An 8088-nucleotide genomic window follows, 5' to 3' on the forward strand; every position below is an offset into this window, starting at 1 on the left:
AGAAGTTTAAATTTAGCGTGACATAATATGTGTACCATCCCTAACCAAATATTGGAAATGACCGGAAATCAAAATCCGATGCTAAGAAGAAGACTCATTCCAGGCCAAAAAGCTGAGAAATCACTTGAAATGTCTAGCATTTTCTCGAATTCCTCAGAGCGCTGATCATTTTTGTTGTTGTGGTAAAAAGCACTTGGTCCACTCTGACTGCATATTTTTTTTTTGTTTTTATTGATCATCCACAGTAAATTTGTTACCAATCTTTCGTAGGTTACAACATTCATCAAATCTGATCAAAGTGAAATGGAGGCAAGATAATTTTGCATTTGATGACAGAATAATAGGGCCCAGATAGCCGTAGCGGTAAACGCGCAGCTATTCAACAAGATCAAGCTGAGGGTCGTGGGTTCGAATCACACCGGTCGAGGATCTTCTCGGGTTGGAAATTTTCTCGACTTCCCAGGGCATAGAGTATCTTCGTACCTGCCACACGATATACGCATGCAAAAATGGTCATTGGCACAGTAAGCTCTCAGATAATAACTGTGGAAGTGCTCATAAGAACACTAAGCTGAGAAGCAGGCTCTGTCCCAGTGAGGATGTAATGCCAGAAAGAAGAAGAAGACAGAATAATCTCATTTTCTCAGGTTTTGTACTTGTTCCACTCTGACTTTACGCCTACCAAGTAGTGAAGAAATTTTCTAAAGTGAGCTCCAGTTGAAATGACATTTCTATTCAACTGCATACTGCGGTGTGGGGCCAAATGCGCCATACCCATTCACGATGACGAAGGCAATAACCACAGTTGACCCTATCCGTGAAGCTACGATTTTTTTACATGGCAAACCATAGAAAGTCAATTTTTAAATGCTTCTTAAAAATTCAAAATATAATTTTATTAAATTCTGTTAAGCTATTAAAATATAAAAATTAAAATAATGTGTCTATAATGTAGCCCTTACAAAGTTTATCAACATTTAATGAAAAGATTTTATATAGCTGTTGTAGTTAATTTTATATAAGCATTTGAAATTTCACTTCATATACCTTGCCGGGTAAATTCTAATTTTATAAGAAATGTGACTTGCTATAATTTACATATTATTTTGAAAAGTTACATTGTCTGTTTATTTCATAAATTTCATTCGTCTCATGAAATAGTATTTAACACATCATAAAAAAAGTTTTAATATTAAAAAAATAAAATGACACGTTGGGGCGAAATTGATCAAATAATTGCCGGGTAAAACTTTCGACGCTTCACGCACCGAGTAAACTTTTTTCAGATGGCAGAAACGTACCTTTGTTAGACCGAATTGGTTGCTCAGAAACCATCGGAAGAATTCAATGTAGAGTGCAGAACTGCTTGGGCACTTCTATGATTCACTTTGGCATGGGGGGTTTCCCGCGGACGAATTGTCTGGAACTTTGTAATCAGTAGCGTTTCAATACGACGCATATTGTGGTCAAATATGAGCTTTGCAGCTTTCAAAAAAAAAAAAAAACACTGCCGAAGTGAATCAAAAGTGCCAAGGATAGAATCCGGCTCCCTATGCTGTAAAAACCCAAACTCAAACGAGACAGAATCAGCTGCATACATAAGAATTTTGAAAGAAGCTGGAATTTTCCACAAAAAAAAAACCGTTGGAAACTGGGTCACGCTATACTCCCTGTTATAAAAATCGTTTTAAATTAAATTTCTTAGATATGATTGCCTCAATCCAATAACCGTTTTAAGTAATTACGAGCTTATTCATGCGAATTGCCAGTAAAGCCAATTAAAAGTAATGCTTTCGACGAAATCCTAATTTAAATTATGTTTTTTCTTATTATTCCGTTTTCCTTAGCCTTAGTGAGGTTTAAAGTAGTGTGTAAAAAGGTAGTCCAGTGGTAGTGTGGTTATTAGCGTATTATAGGCAGTTCATCAAAACGGAATAAATTTGTAGAAAAAAATTGAATTTAGTAGGAAAATCAGTGTCCTTAGCCGAATGATTAGGATCTTTTTGTAATGGAAATTTCCTTGACTTCCCTGGGCATAGAGTATAATCGTACCTGCCTCACGATATACGAATGCGAAAATGGCATGTTTGGCAAAGAAAGCTCACAGTAAATAACTGCGGAAGTGTTCATAAGAACACTAAGCTGAGAGGCAGGATCAGTCCCAGTGAGGACGTAATGCCAAGAAGAAGAAGAAGAAGAAGAAAATAACAGATTCAATGATTGAATGATTCTAAGATTATTTTTAACATGAAATTGAAAAGAAAAACTTTCGAATCACGTATTCAGATATGGAAAACGATCTTTTGTTAGTTTTTGACGAATTTTCATTCCTTCACCCATTATTATTGCCTCTATCACTAGCACAAACGCCCTATCAACTACAACGCTGCCGAAGACCGTTTTCAAGTCGGACGCCTTAGTAGTTTGTTTTGATTTCTGTAAAAGTTGAAAATCTTTGGCTATAATGATTGAACTGCCTTGTAGGCATCAATTGATTTATGCAGTAAAACATAGTGCCGTAATCCGGGGTATCATTGATCAGCGGGGTAACATTGATCGGAAAGACTCATCTCGTAAAAAGTTGCTATCGTCATTTATTGATGAAACATTTCCAAAGCATGAATGTTGCTTCTCTTTCTTATACTTATAAGCTATTGAAAATTAAGATTTTTACAAAAATTGCGTTAACTTTATGCGTTAATTTGTCAAGTTTGCGAAACAATGATTTCAATGGTTGAGGATGACACTACCAAAGATTCATGTCTCACATAAGTTCTGCAAGCGATATGAGCAATGAAAATGCGGTTCTCACTAAAAATGGCATCGCCAAAAACGATTCCGTTGTCAAAAATTTTATAAGTATGTTCAATTATGCAACATTAACGAATTACTGTTAAGAATGTAGAATTCTCTTAGGAAATTGCCTACCTTTAGGCGTATTCCGCTGTTCGAGGTGTTTTTAAGGTGAAACATCTCGGAATCCAAAGATGGCCGGCAGAATGGCCGACTTGTACCCCTACTCACGTTTTCAAGGGCACAAAACTGGAGAAATAGTTGGCAAACGTTTCTGATCTTCTTATTTTAAGCTTTCTGCTAGTGCATAAAGCCAAAATAAAAAGTACATTGTTGTTGGATGCTTTCATCGCGAGATTTGTGCGTTTGAAGTTTCAGTGCAATCTTAAAAGTTGATTCCAAACTGTTTCACCTTAATTTTAAAATAACTCAAAAAGTAAATAAGATGTAAGCGTTTCGACATCATATTCGGCTTCAGGGGCCATGATTTATGTAAGTAACGACATTTTCAATATTACCGAACGTTGTTAACATGGATGATCAATGTTACCCCATATCAGCTAAATGAAAAAATCACATAAAACATTTTTGTAAACATACTTTAATCTTTCAAAAAACAAACTACAGTGTATAATGAAGAGCTATGGGTGGCAGTACTTGTTTTAAAAATATAAAACTCACAACATTTACATTTTTGGTTGAAATATTCAAGAAATATCCTAAAAACTGATCAATGTTACCCCGGATTACGGTATCTATGATTTATTTGTGCTATCTCTAGCTCAAGATGCAGAAATTTAGGTTGTTCGGCAGATACATGAGCACTGTTGAAGAACTTCCGATTAGATAGAAATCAATAACTAATTACTGAGACGTCCGTCTATTTAAAAAATCATTGTTAAAGCATTTTTTTGTTATTTTACATGTTTTGCCACATGAAGCCGTTATTGGTCATTTAACCCCAATTTCCCCTAATATGAAAATGTGAAATTTTGAGAAATATCTTCTTTTGCATAGAAGAGCAAACCCTAAAATTGCATCCCGAACGGGAAACATTTAAACAATGTCCCTTGGATAGGGGGCAGCGGTTCTCGCGAGCTGGTTGAGAACATGTTGATACTACCATGCGTCTCCATAAGTAATGGCTATTTTGAATTCTTGTTTTAAAAGATAAACATAGAGATAGAGAATATATTCGTAAAAAAATGGTGATATGCATTTCTTAGTAATCAAACACTGGTAACTTCATTCCACGAATGTTGATCAAAATCTCAATTGAGTAAGCGTTCGGCAGTTTCCGTTGTTTCGTTTTTTCAGCACATCATTCCTTTACCAAATGTAATTTACATCCACAAAATGAAACTTTCACACGATAAATTCATTCACCCACTCAGCACTTCAAGTGCTTCCATCAATGCTAATCCAGTAATTAAAACAGCAATAACAACAGCAACAACAACGACAACGACACAACATTAGCAGGAACAAACACTCATCAATTTGTATAATCCATACCGCAGATCTCCGCCCTTTCGGTCTAGCTCGTCACTCAGGCCAATCTGGAATTCCGAAAATTCGGATTATTTCCGCCCCTCGTGGGTCGTAAAGCACTCAACAAAAAAAAATCACACTCTCTAACTGGAGCCCGGAAACAATGTGTGCGTATGGCAATTAATTTCACATAGTTTCAAACCACACCACATTCGCGGAATAACCCTTTCGCCTAGTCCTTCTAGTAGACTCCGAGGGCGCCCCACGGCCGTAAATTTTCACCACATCATTCCCGCTTAATTTTCCACTCGATGTCACTTGGATAACATTTCGCACTGAATTTATGTGGCAATTATCTCTCGCGCCGATCTCGCCCCAAAGTGGTAAACGACCAAGTCACAGAAAGAATCCTCCTCCTCGCTTACAGCACAGCAAAAGCTTCCTTCCGCTTCCGGTGGTAACACTCAGAACTTACACTTTTACGATTTCCATTCGCATTATGGAGAAGATCATATGTTCCGATATTGACTCGCAAATGCACACGAGAAGTAATCCTTTACAGCACTTAACCGGAAACTCGATTGTGTGTCGTCTTCTTTCCGGCCCTTCCGAGATGAAGCGATTAGGGAAATCTTCTTAAGCAGCTTGCTGGGAAGAATCCTTCTATCGGGAAGGATAGGAATAGAGGGCGGGAGGTCCTCGAATGCACTTCTTCAAGTTACATTCTACATTTCCTATCAGAACAGTGCCTTAGACACTGAGAAGAATCCCCCAAGTGTGTTCCCTCGCTAGGAAGTCTAGGTGTTCTAGACACGTTGTGGAGAGATAAGAGAACCGTGACAACGAGAAAACGGCGCGCGGTAGACAACGGGAACTCCCCGCCGGCTAAAGAACACACACAGACAGTGTACGGAGTTCAGCAAGAAAACGGTTCGACTGATTCAGGACTCGCGACGAAACTGAACGGCACAGCTGACTGGCAGACTGACTTGACCTGGCCCAGTCGTATCGTCATCGTCATCATCATCGTCATTCATCAGGACTCGGTGCGAAGGAAGGTCCTTTGGCAAGGCGAACGAACGAACATAGGGGAGTGACAGGACCTTTTTCATGGTCAAAATGTTTAACCTTCCTTGTGCATTTTTTGGACAATCGACATTGTAAAGGAGCTGTAACTTTATGATGAAGATGCATCGAAGCCAAACCCCGAATTTCCTAGAGCACAAATTTAGAGAACCAGACAACTGTTCGTGCAGAAAATTTTTCAGCACAAACGGTTGTCTGGTTCTCTAGATTTGTGCTGTTGAAAATTCGAGGTTTGGCTTCGATGCATCTTCAACTTAAAGAGAAAGGAGATAGAAATCTGAATCATAACACACATAGCAAAACATAAATTAATATCAATCGACATAAGCTTTGGCAAAGTATCAATAATCAGACGTAACATCCATTTTACAGCAATATTCTGCTCTAAATATAATTTAATTTGATTGATGAAAGAGACTCATTTCGAAAAGAAAACTAAAAGTTGTATCAAACTCAGATAGCCGTAGCGATAAACGCGCAGCTATTCGTGGGTTCGAATCCCGCTGGTCGAGGATCTTTTCGTAAAAGAAATTTTCTCGATTCCCATGGCATAGAGTATCTTCGTTCCTGCCACACGATATATACATGCAAATGGTCAATCGGCAAAGAACGCTCTCAGTTAATAACTGTGGAAGTGCTCATAAGAACACTTATCTGAGAAGCAGGCTTTGTCCCAGTTGTAACGCCAGAAAGAAGAAGAAGATCAAACTCATCATCTATCTTAGCGTGGTGAGATGACTGAGGGATATCGGACGCGGCTCTCACTGGCTTGATACCTTGATGGCTACAGCGTAGCATCACGCCATTGCCGGGCGTATTGTAGAGCTCCATCTTCGTCGGTCTTGGGCGAAACTTCTCCAGTTGCCCGAACGTTTAGGGTCGCCAGGTCCTCTTCCACTGCGTACAGCCAGCGTATTCGTGGTCTTCCCCGAAGACGCCGACCTCTACCTGGTTCCCTGCTGAATATTATTTTCGCAATTCTTTCTTCCAACATTCGCACTGAGTGACCAGCCCACTGAAGTCTGCCGTATTTTACACGATTGATAATATTCGCATCTTTGTACACTTGATACAACTCGTGATTCATGCGTCTTTCCGAGTTTCCCACCGAGTATTGTCCGCAGCACTTTACGCTCGAAAACACCGAGAGCTTTCCGGTCTGACTCTTTCAACGTCCACGCTTCGTGCCCGTAGAGAGCCACCGGAAGAATCAATGTTTTATACAGGGCGAATTTTGTTTCGGTTTGCAAGCTGCGGGACCTAAGCTGGTTACGTAGTCCGTAAAAGGCCCTATTCGCAGCCGCAACACGTCTTTTCACTTCGCGGGAAACGTCGTTGTCACATGTCACAAGTGTTCCAAGGTAAACAAATTCTTCAACAACTCCAAACACATCCCCATCAAACACTACCTCAGCACTTACACCACCATGCCTGACTCTATCTCTACCTGCAACCATGTACTTCGTCTTGGTAGAATTGATGGTCAGGCCTATCCTCTACCTCTGGTCAGGCACGAAGGCCTCTTCCACTGACCTGCGATCGATTCCAATCAGGTCTATATCGTCCGCAAAGCCAAGGAGCATGTGCGACCTTGTGATAATAGTGCCATTTCTTTGCACGCCAGATCTCCTAATAGCACCCTCAAGTGTAATGTTGAACAGTAAATTCGAAAGTGCGTCTCCCTGCTTCAATCCGTCTAACGTCACGAACGAGGTTGACACCTCGTCTGCGATCCGAACACTTGATTTCGAACCATCCAGCGTAGCACGTATCAGCCTAATTAGTTTCGCCGGAAAACCATTTTCAGACATTATCTGCCAAAGCTCATTTCTTTTCACTGAGTCGTACGCCGCCTTGAAATCAATAAACAGATGGTGAGTCTGCAAGTTATACTCCCGGAATTTGTCTAGGATCATTCGCAAGCTAAACATCTGGTCCGTTGTCGAACGGCCCTCACGAAAACCAGCTTGGTATTCGCCGACGAAGGACTCCTCGAGCGGTCTCAGTCTGTTAAACAGGATGCGCGACAGAATTTTGTAAGCCGAATTCAGCAGGGTAATTCCTCTGTAGTTGGCACACTCCAGTCTGTGCCCTTTCTTGTAGATAGGGCGGATGAGGCCATCCAACCAGCCGGTGGGCAATTCTTCGTCCTCCCATACCTTCAGAAGTACTCGGTGGATCGACTGGTAAAGCTGCTCGCTTCCGTGCTTGAGAAGCTCAACCGGGATCTCGTCCTTCCCAGCAGCCTTACAGTTCTTCAGCTCGCTGATAGCCTTTTTAACCTCTCATATGGTCGGTGGGTCCACAGCTTGATCGTCATCATCTATGTTCATCCTGTTCCTCGCTACATTTCCATTCTCACCGTTCAACAATTGCTGAAAGTGCTCCTTCCACCTGGCAGCCACCGCCGTTTTATCGGTCAGCAAATTCCCTTCTCGATCATTGCACATGGCGGGCACTGGTACAGTATTGTGCCGCGCACCATTGACCGTTGCATAAAATCTCCGCATATCATTACGGTTCATGCTTTCTTGTGCGTCAGCTACCACACTTTCTTCGTGCTGCCTTTTCTTTCTGCGGTGGATTCGCTTTTCTTCGGCTCTCGCTGCCCTGTACTGCTCTCTGTTCTGTCGGGTACCGGCCACAAGCATACGGCTTCTGGCGGCATTCTTCATGTCTGTCACCCTCTGGCACTCTTCATCGAACCAGTCGTTCCGT

At 41.0% G+C, this 8088-nt stretch overlaps 1 protein-coding gene across 1 annotated transcript in view; it reads right to left on the bottom strand.

Moving 5' to 3' along the window:
• LOC5576566 overlaps positions 1-5245 on the bottom strand; it is a 680673-nt gene extending 675428 nt beyond the window's left edge. Inside the window, exon 1 of the mRNA XM_021837955.1 lies at positions 4309-5245. The gene's annotated coding sequence lies outside the window, so the exon portion shown is untranslated. The remainder of the gene's footprint in view (positions 1-4308) is intronic.
• Positions 5246-8088: the final 2843 nt, after the last annotated feature.

Source organism: Aedes aegypti, chromosome 1 (assembly GCF_002204515.2).
Source record: "Aedes aegypti strain LVP_AGWG chromosome 1, AaegL5.0 Primary Assembly, whole genome shotgun sequence".
NCBI classification, from domain to species: Eukaryota; Metazoa; Arthropoda; class Insecta; order Diptera; family Culicidae; genus Aedes; species Aedes aegypti.